This window comes from Acanthaster planci, linkage group LG16, assembly GCF_054643075.1.
Source record: "Acanthaster planci isolate LZ-2023a linkage group LG16, COTS_SCS, whole genome shotgun sequence".
NCBI classification, from domain to species: Eukaryota; Metazoa; Echinodermata; class Asteroidea; order Valvatida; family Acanthasteridae; genus Acanthaster; species Acanthaster planci.
Window position 1 is genome coordinate 9,102,817 of NC_141792.1, and position 16,917 is coordinate 9,119,733.

The window sequence follows — 16,917 nt, forward strand, 5'->3', positions numbered from 1 at the left end:
GCGGAAAAATGTGAAGCCAATAATGGAGACAAAAAATGAAAGAAAATAGCACTTGTGATTTAGGATGGTAAATCATTGACTTCTAATATAGGTTAAAACGTGAATGATTATTGATTGATATCCAGCCCCCTGACTGGCAGTCCTCGTTCTTTGAAATAAGGACAATGCTCAGTTCAATAAGGGATTTCCTTACTCCTTTAACGAAACTTTTCCCCATACGATGACGTCAGTCAATCAAGCGGAGTGCCACATTTGGTCGTCTCCGTTGTCCCTACAAGGCACCGGGAAGGAACATTATTTCAGAGGAAACTTGGTGTCACTATTGTCTAGCACTTGTTGGACATGGTTCAGTAATTAAATGCTGGTTAGCACTTCGATAGGCACTTGATACGTGCTCCCACAATAAGGCAGCCAGTCAACCAAGTATACATGGGCGTAAATCCAGGGGGATGGGGGTTATATATCCTCCCCACCGCTTTTTGAGGTGGGGATGGGGCTATTGAAGATCCCCCACACACATTTTTTGATGGACAAAACATTAATTAAACCGAATTGTGAAAAATTTTTTAAAAGCCATAAATATACCAGTCTGATGTAAGAAAATGCATCAATTTGATTCACATTACAAACGTACCTTTTTAATCAAGAGCATTACCCCTTAATATCGTGTATAATTATGGTGTCGCTCCCCTCCCGCCTTTCAAATTTCCATGGTCGGGCAAGTCATCCCCCAACATGCATTTTCGTGCTGGAGCAGTCATTGCATCAGCTATTGTTCAACATGCAGCTTATAAGTGTTAAGGAGAAAGAACAAAACAGTGGGTTGTTTAAAATGTACGCTAGTATACCACTGACACGATAGGGGATGTAAAAATGGAATGTAATGGAATTCCCTTTGTTGTGGTTAATTTTACTGACCCCTTAAAATGTTCTAATCCTGAAAATGATGGCGTTATGTGTGACGCGCATTTGAATCAAGCACTCTTTCGGTACATGAACATGTAAACGTTTACGTTGAATTGCATAACGTGTTGGTGTCGTGGTGTACATTAATGGGGCACCACAACTCAAACACACGAGTACATTAAGTGGAGTAGCCCGGGCCGATTTAATTTTAAGCATGTTTTATCCATTATTGTTGGCGTTTTATTAAAGCTCCAGCGTTCGGTATCTATTGTCCATCGATCAGTGCCTGTACATAAAAGATATACCCCTGACTCTAAGCTATTAATAAGCCACTTGCAAGTTAAATTTGAATAAAATCCGGTACACTGTGTTATCGGATTGCACAGGAACGTAACAATGTGAATTCCCCAGACTAAAGACACTGTTGCTATACCTCGTGATTCGGGGCAAGCTTTTGCATAGCGACCGCCATCTCTGGAATAGACTGGCTCCTTTGTGCCTTTCTTAGCCATTGAGAACAGTGTATTGTTGCAATGCGTCTCTTATGTAACTAAGAAAAAACTTGCCCCGAATCACAACGTATAGCAACAGTGGTTTTAGTATTCAAGCTGTTATGTTCACGTGAATTTAAAGAACTAAGTGCATCAGATTTCATTCAAATTTAACTCGCAAATGGCTTATTGTGCAACCTTTGGCTGGTTGCGCAACTAGGTTTTTCTTATTCACATGTATAATGCCTGCAAATCAAGTTAAACACAACGATATGCAGTCAGGTCGTACGGCTCGTACCGCTGTCTTCATTACTTCACAGTTCCAAATGGATTCATGCGTCTGTGTTAACTGCAGAAATACAGTTGATTCAAGTTATCAAATGCTGTCGAAATGACTGTCCAAAGTTGGTGACTTTTTACACCACAGACTGTAAAAGAAAGTTTGATGAGCGACAAATTTGGGAGCCACGGTTCATTGTCTCTTCAAATGAAGACAACGTTTACAACCTTGGAATTACATGCTTACTCACCGAAATCCCTCAGTTGCCGATGGATATTTGTTTGTTTGGAAATATAGGCATTTGGAATATCACCTGGAAGTATTAACGGGTAAGTCTCTAAATCTGTTTTGTAAATTTAAACGAGAATTGTCGTCGTGGAAAGTGAATTGGCTAAATGCAAATTTTAAATTAAAAAGAAAAAATACAAAAAGACAAAAATACTAAAAAAATAATCACTACAATTAACATATAAATATCAATAAATAAAAAGACACAAAACGATAAAAGAGAAATAAATGGAAAGTGTATATATGTATATATGAATAAAAACGACACGTTACAGGATAACTTTAATGAAAGGAGTGGAACCTGAAAATCTGTTACTGCCACCAAACTATTACAGGCATTTCTCAGTGTGCCAGACTTGTAATAAATTAAATTCTAGGTCACAATTGTTACTCCGTGGCTATCAAGTCAGTTATGAGCTGCCAGTTTAAACAATGTACACACTGTACATTTTTAAAAAGAATGCACAACTATTAACATTCTTATAATAAGCATAATCAACACTTTTTTGAAAAGGGTAATGTCACCAGATTAGTATACTACACGTAGGGTACACATCAGGGATGGTGAGGAACTCCTAATTATCATAGTATGCATGCTTTATGCATTGTTAAGCACTAGCTATTTCCCGGCTTTAAGTTATACCGGGGAAAATGGGTTTCTAAACACTACCAAGCCTGGATATCACTGAGGTTTTCATGAGAACTTGTTCACTAAACTGCAAGATTGATAGATCTCTTAGTTTTAAAAATGCTATAATGCATTGTGAATTGGGAATTGATACTCTGTGGTACGATGTGACACTTATTTTCATTGGTTGAATACCAACGTGCCTATCATGATCCCTTGTCGTTCATTTATTGTTTGTAATCTCTTAACTTCAGAAACAACCTTGAGTGCTACTTTGGCGTCAATTCATGTGCTATATAGGTGAGAAAGTCCAATATTATAATGCAAAGTCTCATGATTAGAGATTCATGGATGTGCTGTTTCAGTTAGGTGTTTCGCTAACTTAAACGGCACACTCATGTATCTCCAATCGTGACCATTTTCTAAGCATTTTAATGGAACGTGGGCGAGGGTTGTACCCCTTGGACATCTTCATGTTTCAGTGGTTGTGCCAATTAGAGTCGGCCTAGTACTTAACCGCACCATTTAGCAGGACTGCGATGATTTAGCGTTCTGATTAAAGAATCAGGCGGTACAAAATCTGATTTAAACCGAGGAAGATCCTTGCTTGACAGGTGCATGAAGTCAGGCATGCTGGAAAATTGATGAGTTTGTCCCCGTCCACCCGATAGCTTGCACTTCGGCGAGATCGGCAAAATTCATCAGATTCAACAAAGCAGGAAAGATTTCATGGCAAAGCGTCTTCAAAGCTGGTTGTCCCCTTGGTGCATGACGGAGCCATCCACAAATTTGGGGTGGGAAGTGTTTTAGTTCTGAACTATGAGCCCTTTAGTTTCCCTTCCCTCTGTGTGTAAACAAAAACGCCTGAAACTTTAGCCTCACTCCTCATGCATGAAGAAACTCCAAAGTATTTCCTCCAAAGCAACACCAATAAGGATCCTGAAAATTGGTTCTGGATCCACCCTTGCAGACAAATAATTGGGAAAACCACACATGAAGCATTTCGGTCAAGCAAGTAACTATTTTATGAGCAATGTTGGACTAAAATCAGATGCAGCTGCTTTTGAGACTATAGGCAGTTATGTTCTAAACAAAGCTCATTTTGTGCACGAAACCTGCTATCCAGCGTATAGGCTAAAGTCTTGCATTTCGATATACGCCTTTCTGTCTCTTGATTGGTGGCAGGACATCAATGATTATGTTTTCTCTTTCCAGTCCTTTCCCCAAAGGCAGCATGTACCCAGGGTTTCTGTTTAATTTTCTGCGTTCCATCCCGCGATCTGCATAATGGAAGACAATTTGTGCCAGCCGTTGGCAAAATCTGTTGCACAAGAGGAGAGACAGAAAGGGGGCGGTTGTAAAGCTGCTGCAGCACAATCAGCAATCTTTGATCCCCCTCTTCCACCTTCCGATGCAAAGGTTTGGCAGGAACGCTGCAGGTGTCGAGTTAACGTGATATCATCTCATCACCCTCCGAAACTGGAGGTTCATCCCCGCATCCTTCCGGGGCTCATCATTCAGTATCTGACCCAGAAATGTTGGCTGAGAATTCGTCGTCCTGGATTCTCCATGATCTATCAGACCAAAAAAGGGCAATGTATCTGTTGAACGCAATCGATCGGTATGCGCGATCACCCGGTCGCTCTGCGCGATCAGTCGATCTTATTGCACAATTTTTCAATAATTACACCATGAACATGTCGCTTTTTTCAAATTTACGCTTGGGAAAGATTGCTTCAAAAAAGTAAAATTAATGACGAGATTTCATGCAGGACGACCGATCACTCAGAGCGACCAGGAGATTTCCTTTACAGTTGACCCTTTGTCATTAATTCGATGGAATCAAAGAGTCCGACCATGTAAAAGGTGTGCTTTGAAAAAAAAAGGTATTTTCTTGGTGTGGGACATTGAAAATCTCAAGAGGAAAGTAAATTAATATCAAAGATTGAAATGTGATACAGATTTTCCAATTCGACTAATTAACCGCCACAGGCCATTTAGAACCGTCCCTGGAGACTGATATTTTTGTTTCTTTTCACTTTTTCATTCGGACATCCAAACATGTCGGAGTGAGTGCGACTGCAGCAGAGCCAAATTGAGCCAAGTCATCGGTTCAAAGGATGATGTAAGTGGCCGGGATGTGCCGGGATGGATAGTTACGATATATATAGTTGCCAGCGGTATTCTGGTCGCAAGAGACTTCTACAAGGCGTAGGGCCCGCTGTTTCTTGCTGACAACAAGCTACTCAATGTAGGAGAGAGCTTTTACCTCAAAATAAAATGCCCAACCCTAAAACTTGTACTTTTTTACCAGTTCTAACATAAAGGATGTTGACACATGATACTGGTGCGAGGGTAAAGGTATTATATTCCAAAGAAGTTTTCATCCGTCGCGTCAGAGCAACCGTAGGATTTGAACAAACACTGGCCCATGTATAAATCAATTTTGAATGACTTACTATTGTGACTGCAAACAGAAGGTTCATTTTCCACGGGAATCGAAATAGAGTTTTCTCACGTTTGTGCTCTGCGAGAAAAAAAAAATGAAGCGACATTTGAATTAAAAAGGGGAAAAATAGAAACGCACACAATAAAAACAGCAACGAATATTGCTTGTTCAGTGTTAGCTTTCCACTATCATGTTGTCTGTATTAATCCTAGAAAACTTTTCCTCAGCCGTTAAGTTCACGGAGCTATAAAAGCAGGGTAAGATTATTCGCGATGGGGACATGATATGCGCTCGTGAAAAAAAAATAGTACAATGAAACCGAATCTTGTCTTGATTTCCCGTGTGGCCGCCTTTGCTGCTTCTTCCCTATATGAAAACCAAGAAAGTAACCAAATGATATGACGGGGTTGTAGTATTCAGGTGTCTTCAGGATACGAGAATAGTTCTTCGATTTCACTCCAATCATGTTGCCAACAATCCTGCCAGAGCAGGTTTGCTCATTGAAGGGGCCCCTGATTTTAGCGCGTGCCCGTCCACGCCCCTCTGGGAATGGAGTCACAAACACTTCGCCGGTGACGTTCATGATTTTAGGAGGCCATTTTCCCCCGTCTATCCTGTGTGCTATGTCAAGCTCTACCCTTCGGTTCGAATGGTTTGTATAACCTAGGTTATATAATTTAGTTCTTTAATCTAGTCATCAGCGCTGAAAGCGTCTGTGAAATAAACTTTATTAGACCTGTTTTGATTGAGCATTACTTTGAGCAAGACAGTCTGTACACAGATCATAACTAAAATGTAGCAACTGTTGCACAGAGTTCTAACGAGGAAACTTTCACATTAATGCCTCCCACACAAAAAATTATAATGTACATACACTGTGTATTACATTTTTATAAATAAAAAACACGGGAAGCAGCGGCATCATGGCTTGAACGAAGTGAAGATGTTTCTTGTGAGAAGGGACAGTTTTTTCAACACTTTCTACTTCCAATATCCCAACATGCATGTCCACCTTTAGCTTTAGAATAAGACATTTAAAAAGAAACCACTAATTTCTAACCTTGTGATCCACCAGTTTGTCTTTTCATATGTTTTATTTAAAACATTATTGTAAATAACGACCTCTTATGATTCTTATGGTACCACTAGACTACATAAATCCTTGAACAAGTTGCGTCAAGACGCCTTTAAGTCTGCAGCCTTGGTGGAGGGTAAATTTGCCCAGACGCGCTATATTCTTATCACTATTCTTTGTATTCCGCCTTATTCAGTTCCTTCTCAAAGCTTTTGTGAGGGAATTAAACGGCTGGAAATGAATCAGGAGGGAAAAACACCCGCGTCCCCGGGGACCCACGACGGACACAGACGGAGAAACACGATGCTTGGATTTGCACAGAGCCTGTGATCACGGAGAGACCTTTTTTGGCTAAATTGGAGAGTTGACGAACTGGCGCGAAATTGAGAACAAAACCTCCATAGAATCAGTCACACTATGGGCTAGTATATAACCTTACTTGATTCGAAGCAGAAAGAAAGGAGAAAGAAAAAAATCCTAAGACCATCCCCGGCACCGGGGTTGCTAGTGAACCAAAACTCTTTGAAAGTGTTTTAAAAATTGACTACGGTTGGGAAAATCCAAGGAAGCCATGTAGCAAAAATGTCCACATCAAGTGAAATTTTTAAGATGTATTTTTTTTGTTCGTTGGCTACAGAAAGCACACTAAAGCGACTAATAAAATCATTTATCATCATCATTCCTGGATTAGTAAGTTAAATACATTGGAACTGTGCTTTGTATACTGAAGCAAAGGCTATCGCCTTTACGTGGATGCAGTTATAAATTGACACATGCGCTTAATTCCCCGCACTTCTTACCGCTCATTTTGTTCATTCTAAGGGCTGGTCGCGATATCGAGTATCACTTTTCCCCGTGCTTCCCAAAAATAAATGGTTTCAGCTGGGAAACCCAGAGCCGGCTGAGTACCCACTCAAACAGCCTTTGGTCGATTCAATACCTTGGACGTAAGTATGGGATTTGGTTTCGCCTATCTTTCCTCTTTCCCCTTTGCTATTAACATTGTATGCAAGTTAGGGTGAATTTGAAAATGTATTGATCTCGGGGTGTTGCCCCATGTTAGAAATCCCCCAGCCCCGGTCTGAGATGAAAAGGCGTCTATATCTCGTCTCCTTTTTGTTCCTTCACAGGAAAAAAAAATCTCAGGACTTTAAATGCTCGAAAATAAAAGGTGACGGACTTTCTCTTTCTCTGCTTGGATAACAGGGTGGGTGGAATATTATTTCCATGAACTAATTTGATAATAACAGAGACGTACAGACCATGTTATGACGCTTGCTGTCTCATTTGCCCTCAATAAAGGGATTCTATTTACCCCAGGGCCATACTTAGGTGTTATTAAGCTAAGAGGGTTTTTTTTAGCAGAAAAGAGAGGCTTATAGTCAGCAGTTTATGAATGTACCAAAGAAACAATATGTAAGGAGGCCTTTGCTTTCGGGGCCAACAGTTCGTAGTTGTGGAAAATCGTTACCTTTGCTTTCAGGGTTATGTCTCCCAATCTGTCTAGCAACTAATTTCAATAACAGTAACTGTGCATGCTGACGACACGGTGTGTATCTCAAGGTCTATAATACAGTAACTATGGCATGGCGTCTTGAATTTTGTTGCGCGAGTCGGAAGCCCGAGTAGGATAGCTTCCTGCTGTGGAAACGTACAAAAGGTTTTGAAGCTCTCCCAAACTATTAGGGAGGTATTGAGGGCCCGGGATCTATACTGGCTTCAAAAGAGACCTGTTGAACAGTGGCGTAACTAGGGGGTTAATTTTCCGAGGAGGGGACCCGGGGTGAAAACGTTTTTTGAAGGGGCACCAGAAGAAAATAAGATGCAGTTGCATAGCTATATAAACTCAATGGAAGTTATTTACACTCTTCGTATTGGGAGCGTAGGAGGGCACTGACAAAGCCCTAACTGCCTGGTGATGAAGTCTTATTTGGAGAATACCCTGAATTTTGGTCCCTGCCGCAACTCAATAGACTGCAATAAAACAAGAGATTAGTTTAGACTGGTCTTTTCTAGTCTACGCGTTTAATCGGTGTGTTTCTCAATGGTTTCCAGACTTCTGTTCAGTATCTCCTGTTTATTGTATATGACGTTCCTTCATCTTCTGCATCAGCATTTCACAGCAGTCTACAGTCTACATGGGAGAGAAAAAAGGTATTGACATTCTCATCGGAATTGGATAACTGAAAACCACAGATTTTATGCAAGGACTTAGAGAAGTTACCCAGGATAAACGCAGGGTAAATGTGTTTTAAAGTCTGATTTCTAATGATTGTCGGGACCAAATCATTGGCAAGCACGGTCAAAGTACAAAGCAGAAACTGGTGAACATAGAAAGGGTTCCTCAAACTTCCCTTTTCTGGTGTGCCTTAACATTCGGTTCTCTTGCATAAATCTATTCAAAATCTTCAAATCAACATTATTCTGAAACGGCAATGACTCGATTGAGGTGTAAACCGATCCTTTTTTTCTGGTCGATCTTTTCCACCGAGATGTTGCATAAAAGATTGCCAGATTGTCACACGGTCCCACGATGCAATTTCAATGTCGACAAATTTAGGCTCGTAGGAAACAGATTCCACGCATGGGTTGAAGTTTCCGTACTGGAAACCCACCACAGTCCTGTACGCTTTCTGAATTACCCTCATTCCGGCGCTTTGTTTGAGGAATGCCATCCGCCCTTCCTCCAATTAACGTGCGCCGGAGTCTGTGAAGCCCAATATACACAGGTGTGGTAGTGTTTGACTGACCCCATTTCTGCTCTGCAGGGAGACCAACAATACACACTCCTACCTATCTCGCAAGTGTCACCGCTTTATACTGCCAAGGAAGTCTCTTGTTGAATGTGGGAACTACCAGACTAGGTGGTGACACCCACCACCTCATATTACACCCGAGTGTAAGAAAACACGATCTCTATTACCCACTGGTACCCACTCAGGATCCCTCCTTCCTTGAGAAATTGAGTTACTCCATATTGATTACCCTTTGAAGGTACAAAGGCAAACTGGCAGTCTTTGTAGGATTTCCTCTTTTGAGGGGTCTAATTTGATGCTGGCCAGTGTGTAATTGTTTGTGAAAAACCCTGAGGGGTTTTTCTTTACTTTTTTTTCCAGCGGTGAATAGATGTTTTCCTTTCGAGACTCTTCTGGGAAATTGATCTGGTAGCACTTTGTGCGGCTCAGCAAAGCAAGCTGTTGGTTCTTGGAATTTCTTGTGACAAAATGTATACCTCCTAAAATTAAGCTTTTGAAAAAATATAGCTCATTAAAACCAACTTGGAAAAACATATACTTCACTTTTGAGAATGTATGCTTGATGGTTCCACGGGGCTTTTGTAGAAGTGAAAACAAAATCAAACAGATATTTTATCTATAATTTGCAATGAAGTGTGTGAATTTGTGATCATCCACAAACTTATGTGAGGTGAAATATCAATCGAGCAGTCGCTTTAATTGTGATGCTTTCAGCCGTTGTTGATTGATACGTTCCTGGGAGCTTGTTTAATTAAGCTCCCAATTACTGCCACTTAACGCGTCGAATCGTTGCATCATCTCACCGTCGTGCCTTGGCATGATGGCATCTGTTGTATTAATGGATTCTTTCTACCCAGCAAGTGGGACAAAAGGAACGGACTCACCAAACGTTGGTTTAGCTTTTCATGGGGGCTGCCATCTTCTATCTCTTAATTCCCCCTGCAGTCACTGTTTTAATATAAAACGTGTAGTTGGTGCCTGGGTACACGTCAACATCGTCGCATTTGACATCTGTAGCCTAAAATGAAATGTTTCTTTTATTTCGACCACAAAATGCACAAAAATTATTTGAAATAATAAAAAATTCATGTCTCACTGTAAATTGAGATTAAGTTGAAAAAGTTAGAACGAAAACGAGAAAGCGGTGGGAAGTTACACTATGGCGAATAATAGCCTTTTTGTGGGCTTTTTTTAGTTTACTTCACCACTTTCCTACTTGTATTTTTTTGGGTAGACCTGTGTGGCCAGTGATAGATCAACAATTCACAAGAAAGAGTTGTGGTTGCAACGCCTATGTTGCGACGTTGGGGTGACCCAAGAAGATATGGGACGTATCTTTTGTGAGACTTTCTCTTTGAAAATATAAAATCACTCTGCAAGATGAAAGCAAACGAAATTGGTGGTTATAACAAATGATCCGTCACCGCATGTATTGGCCAATAGTAAACATGCACTATACACCTCACCGCTTTTATACTTTTTTAAATGAAGCTTAATCAGCATCAATCCTTTAGCTTACTTAGCCAACCTAAAACATTGCCTTGTGGGTTCTATGCCCAGGGTCATGGAAAAAATGTGAGGGAAAAATCCAAAAGTTATGCGGTGTTGACCAAGCATTCTGGTTCACAGTCTCCTGAAATTCGCAAGGAATCGCAGTTACCGGCTTTCATATAGGACTCTTCTAGGGTCACGACCCACCACACTTCCTCCCTGCCCATCCATTTAAACCCCCAAAGGGTTCGAGTGACCATGCAAGGGAGGAAACGAGGCAAGCCCCTAAGCCCTGGCCGCCAAGTCGGCCATACGTCTCAAACCTGTACAAAGTCGCAGACAGTCCCAAGAGAAGAGCTTACCTGGTCAGCTATTACTGTTGGTATTGGACGGGGGTGAATTAGAGTCTTTATAACTACTGACCGGGAGCAAGCGTTTGGGGAAAAAAGCCACCCGCTGGGATTCGAATGATCTGATAACGGCAAGCTTAACCAATCGGCCTTTTCAGAGATACTGCTTTCGTGGTTCATATTGAGCTTTATACCCGTTTATTTTATACGGCTTGCAATAAACTGCCATAGCCAACATGGATAAAATACCCGAATAAAAAAAAAAGGACAAATACTCACGACCAAGGAACAAAAAAAGTCTGCAGGCCTTAGGAGCATTCCTCTCAAACACTTATGGGAGCAATTTCATTCAATACCTACAATGCAAACCATGTCGAATCTCCAGAATGCTACAAATTTCAGGATAGGTGTAATCTGCTCCATAATAATGACAGAGCAGCTCAGCTTCTGACAATTAAGTCAAGGTGAACAGTTAAATTATATGCAAATTAAAAAAAATCTGTGAACGTGAAGTGGGGGAAAATTACACGACAAGCTAATTCATAAAATCGAAGCCATGAACTGCTCAGGAACTATTACATGGATATAGTACTAGAAGAGATCGTTTAGTTTGGAACGTCTGCAACATTCGAGTTTTAATGATTAAAGGGCAAATGCCGGCCAGATCCATGCAATCCAAGTAAATGGGTACTCCTTTCCCTATAGCATTTTAAGGTTTTATCTGTATCACATCATACACAAAAGAGTATCATAAACAGAGCAAAACTAATGTTTAATTTTCAGGCAAATGGAAAGCACCCAGCAGCCAAGTTGGTCGGATAGGCACCGAAGAACGTCATGCGTAAAGTCAAAAAAGTATACTGTCAAGTTGCCAGCGCGAAGAAGGGTTCATTAATGTGTAATCTGTCTGATGAAGTTGTGTTTATCCCTGTCAAGCAAAACGAGTTCTAACACGACAAAATAGTACTAAAAACACTCAATAAAGTATTGCAAGAGACTTGAATCTTTCCACTACGTGCGAAATTGCACGGATTTATATAAATAGTTTACATTGGGTCATCAAGTCTGTGGCTGCTATCAAAATAGTACCCCTTACATACTAGCGAAAGAGAATCATAGAAATGTTGAAGCGACGATGTGACGGCACGATAATGCGGTCGCACGACGATGCAACTGTACCGTCACGGCACGACGCGATTTTGCGCCGTTGATGGCGCATAAGGCTACAGACTCAAGCAACAACGCCAAACATGCAACACGTAAAATAGCAGAAATGGAGTTCCATTTTATGGCCCATAGCATGTGGCACCGTTGTGTTCCTGACAGGCTCCATGTCTCACAGGCCGAGCAAAGGCCTTGATGTTTGAAAAAGACGCGGGATTGTTCTAAGAACCTGTCCCCGTCCATGTTAGCTGGTTTAGTTGACCTTGCGCCTCGTGGTAATAGGCAAATGATTGTTTGCTAGTATCCATGGGCATATCAAGAATCATACCCTGGGGAGAGGGCTATGACCCCACCCCCAGTTATCGACCTAATAGGTTTCTTTAGGGCGGGGTGGGGGGTAAATTTGGGGCTTAATAAACGCTTTGGGGAGGAAATGAAGTATGATGGTCCAAAATATTTCCTTTCTCTTTTTTTTTCGTTTTTTAAACTTCAACAAAATTCCCCGTTTTTCCGGTAGAGGGTGTGACCTCTGCTGCCTTTCCCCTATCGAGAAATTTACCCCGTACATGTGAGAGTTTCTATGCTACAGAAACTGCAGGGTCTAACGTAACATCCTTGTTATATTTCTTACACTCGACAGTCTGTCTTCGATACCAAGGGTGTTGCCTCGATGCAACTGGATTATAGAATGAAACACACTGATCGGTTTAGTGTCAACGTGTTAGAAACACTGCCTTCCTGACTTCTATGCACGTTATCGGTCACTATCCAATCAAGGCAAACCATAGTCATGCCATTGATACATTCTGAAAAATCGGTGTCAGGCGTTAATTAGGCCTACATGCCTTTCGTTACTTATGAATGTCAGAAAAATAACGAGTGATTCCAGACATCGCCGACGGTCATACATAAACTAAGTGAGCCACCGACAAATATTGGTGAACCAATTCATATCTAGACGCATTTAGGCCCATGCAAGTAGACCTTGGCTGATTCAGACATGAACACTAATTTCCCTGGAGTGAAAAATATATATAGGCCCTACTATCATAGTTCTTGTTCTTTGGTTCCTTTGAACCCTTTACGCTATAATGGATGCATGACAGGGAAATTACCACAGCAGTTTTGGTGCAAGTGTGATAGGACAAGATGTATACATGAAGTTAAAACGAGCCACGAGGGTTTTGGTCCTGTTTGGAAAGACAGTGTATTTTTATGAGAAAGCTTTGCACTTGTTTTTAGAGCAAGAAAATGATTAAGACAATTTTTGAGTCTTCAAAATACACGATACCCTCTTTGAGTGAATTTCTCAACCACTCCGTGTCTTTTAATGAATTTCCCAACCACTTCATTTCTTTTTCAACTTAAACCATTCATAAACAACATCGACGCATCACCTACCAAAAAGTTTACCTGCGTGAAAACTCAAACTAAAAAACAAAACCCCAACACCACAGTCCCACTTTAGGATGGATAATGGAAGCGGACCAGCCAACGACTCAATTAAGCCAGCCCTGCTGTATGTGGCCATGCATATATTTGCACAGTTACTGTCCCCCGTTATTTGGTTGAGTCTGGCGTTTTAATTAACCGACCAAAGCAAACACCATATTATCCAACTACCGTTGTTTATTTCAACCTGTTGTGTCACTCCACGCGTGGCCGACCGTTGTCCTGCGTACAGGCGGGTCGTTAGCACGCCGATGTATCGTACATAATTTGATCTACGTTGGACGCTTCCTGGTCGAAAGCGACTTCGACCCATTTCCAACCATTTACTCGTAAACAACATCAAGACGTACATGATGCCCTACCTGCCAAGCTCCTCGAGATCACAGGACGTTGTCCAACTTGTCTGTACAACCGGACATGTATGAAAATTAACTTAAGTTTTCATAAGTCCCTGTTTTTCCCCAAGCCACTCAATTTATTGGTGTGCTAAGAACGAGCCTGTCTCCGCATGCCGAGGGCCCCGCATGTGTAGCTTGCCCAAGAGACAAGTTTCTCTCTTAATTTAATACCGACCTGCTGATGCACGCACAAAAAAAGGGCCGCTGCGAATTTTCCAGTTGGTTTGTAGGCCACACGGTGGCATCCGGACCAGGGGGGCTTGACGACAAACACCCCACGCTGGCTAGCACCTTATAAACCGCGTGAGCCTGCCTCCCTGTCGCTGCGATGATACCCGTCTTCCTTCCTTGCAATGCCCCCCCCCCGACGACGGCGCGAGGCAACCGTTCACTTAATGAAGGCTGGTCGTCGCGTTCCCTTAGCAGCCCTGGGGTTTCTCTGTCTCTTGCTGCCTGAACAGATGCGTCAAGGGAAATCATACCAATAGCTTAATTTGTTTCCCTAAGATGCCTGAATGACGGTTGGAGGGTGGCCAAGCTGGCATGGCTGACCACGCGTCATGTCTTCATCCAATTTGCAACGTCATACAGCGAAAGACATTTAATATTGTGCATTTACATCACTGTAAAAGGCACAGGCTGTCATTCAGATTCACAAATATTACGGTATTACGTAATGTAGCACTCTGTCATATTGGATAATCATAAAGTTTATTATCTAAGTTTATTATATATTATTTTATAACAGACCAGCGGTTTCCATATTCTCTCATAAATCTAAAATGCAACAAATCCGTCCATGTAGGATCCAAATTACATAAAACATACTCCATTTTTAAAATATATCTTTTAATGTTTATACACAGTACTAAGGAATTCACTCAGTCTTGTTCAAAAAGGAATTACCAAGGGCATGTTACCCAAATGTCCTTTTTGCCGCTCAGCAAAACTAGACAAGTGCGCAAAACTGTCGTATTTTACGCAAAAGATTATGCGAGCGCTGAATCTAGGGTGGCTTCACTTTTCGGCGAAAGTCTTGCTACGAGGAAGCAAACATCTCAACAGATTGAAATTACTTTCTAAGGCGAATACGGAGGAAAGTTCTCAACCGCATTCCAAATTGGCCAAGATGCCTGTCAATCACCTCCAATAATTTACATTTCCTATTGTCAAAATGTTACGTCTTGTACGCTACATTACGAATAGCCACCATTAGCTCATGTTGGTCCACATTCTTGGAGTAAAACGTTATCAGACCTCAACCAAAACCAGTCCTCTTCTTGATTTTGAAAAGCAGTCTGGCTAATATCCCTCTACATGATTAAAAGTATTTCGATTGTTTGTTTCCCTTGTAAGGACGTAAAACGGACACCTCTGACGATCACTCGCGACCTAGATCTAGGACTCTTGGACCTTACGATAAATCTAGGGCTCAACCAAATCTATCACTTCGGTGTTAAGCCGGTGGGGCCTGATCAATCTGTGTTGCAGGAAAAGTAAAGAGAGGCAGAGAGAGAGAGAGAGAGAGAGAAATCGGGTTACCATGGCAGGGCGTTCTAGGGACTTAATCCCGCTGTCTTGTGAACGAGACAAATTGAAATCTGCTAAAGCTCCCGCGTGTAATCAATAGAAACTTGTCTAGGTTGACTGCAGACAATGAAGCCGTGGGAGACAAGCAGCGACTGGATTTTATATTAGCGTGATTGATTTTGAACTGAGCACCATGTTCTTTTTTTTTACAACCAACATCTGTCTCTTCACACGCTCATAGGCAGAATAATGCACATTGGCTAACCGTGCTGATTTTCCGCACGCTTTATGTAGAAAGGCTCTCCCCAAGAGTTTGAGTGTGTCCATGAAGCCACGGGGAAAAAATAAACATGATTCTCCTTATAGAGAAGGAGCAACGCAATTCAACCGCTTGGAATATCATCGTATGAGAACTTAAAGAAATTGAAACCCTGAGTGCGTCTAACAGGTGACCGTTCATTGAAATAGGCAGACTCTATTTTGATAAATTTGAACATTCAAAACTTATGAGATTCTCAGAGAATGGAATTAGAAGTCAGTCGTTATTGCTAGTTTCAACTGGCTGTTTGTCAGTTTTTATTCGTTTGTTACAAGTGAAATAACCTTTTTCTTTTGCTGCAGTGTCCAATCTGTCGATTGGCAGCTAATATGGAATCTCCTCAGATCTGAATCTCAAACAGACATGTTGAACAAAATTGCTTCCTGGTTTCGAAAATTGCATTTGCCCCCCCCCCTTCTAACTCAGAAGAAAATTATTTTGAAATATCAACATACGTCAAACATGCACCTTACTACCCCGAGGGGTCATTTCTTACCCATTAAGGCACCACCAGTTATGGCCGTTCGTCATACATCGATGGTATCGAATCAAGCTATTTATTCATTTCCCGTCAACTGCTACACCCAGGGACCCTCCTTTCAGTCGGGAAATTAAATTTCTCTTTTTCCTCACTTTTTTTTAGCTTTTCAAAAAGCCGTAGTTTTCCGGTCGAGAAATGTCTCCCAAGGGATCACTACGCGCAATACCAGCATAAGCCTCACTTGGCATACCCCCCAATGGCAGACACACTTTTCGAAAATTAAACCTGGAATATTTTAGACATCTTTGGCATTTGAAGGCGACCACAGAGCAGGCATGACGCACGAAGGTAAAGGGAAATAATCCAACAGACGGGCCACATATCTCGTTGAAACCGCTCGCCAATATTGGACAGGTTGAGGGGCACGTACTCCGACTGTCATGTGGCGGAGCTGCAACATGATTCTACGCGGAGGTTACGCGAAAAAGCGCCACTGGTCCAACTCTCACTGACTGATAAAAAATCTGGACAAGCGCCTCGAGGCTGGAGTTATTTGAGAAGTGGGGGAATTATTCCGACTTTAATGATCTTCAGGCAATAATCTTGTAAGTGCAGATATACGGGGGGGAGGGACTGAAGCCCGTCGAGACATAGTTATCAGACGAAGTATTGCAGAAAACTGCTTCTTTCTTGGAAACATCTCTTTTTTTATTATTTCTTTAGAGCAAGAAAGGACAGAAGATTAGTGTCAGTTTTTCTGTCGGCTTTTCGTATTAATTAACTATGCAATGTCGAAGTTTGAAAAAAGACAGCAACAGCACACAAAAATATTTGAAAACTATACGCAACAACAGCCAAT

General features: G+C 41.5%; 1 long non-coding RNA gene across 1 annotated transcript in view; it reads right to left on the reverse strand.

Moving 5' to 3' along the window:
- Positions 1-619: 619 nt before the first annotated feature.
- LOC147796473 (uncharacterized) overlaps positions 620-16,917 on the reverse strand; it is a 33,267-nt gene continuing 16,969 nt past the window's right edge. The window contains exons 3-4 of the long non-coding RNA XR_015427970.1: positions 5,053-5,120; positions 620-4,167 (exon numbers count right to left, since the gene is read on the reverse strand). This is a non-coding gene — a long non-coding RNA (uncharacterized LOC147796473). The remainder of the gene's footprint in view (positions 4,168-5,052; positions 5,121-16,917) is intronic.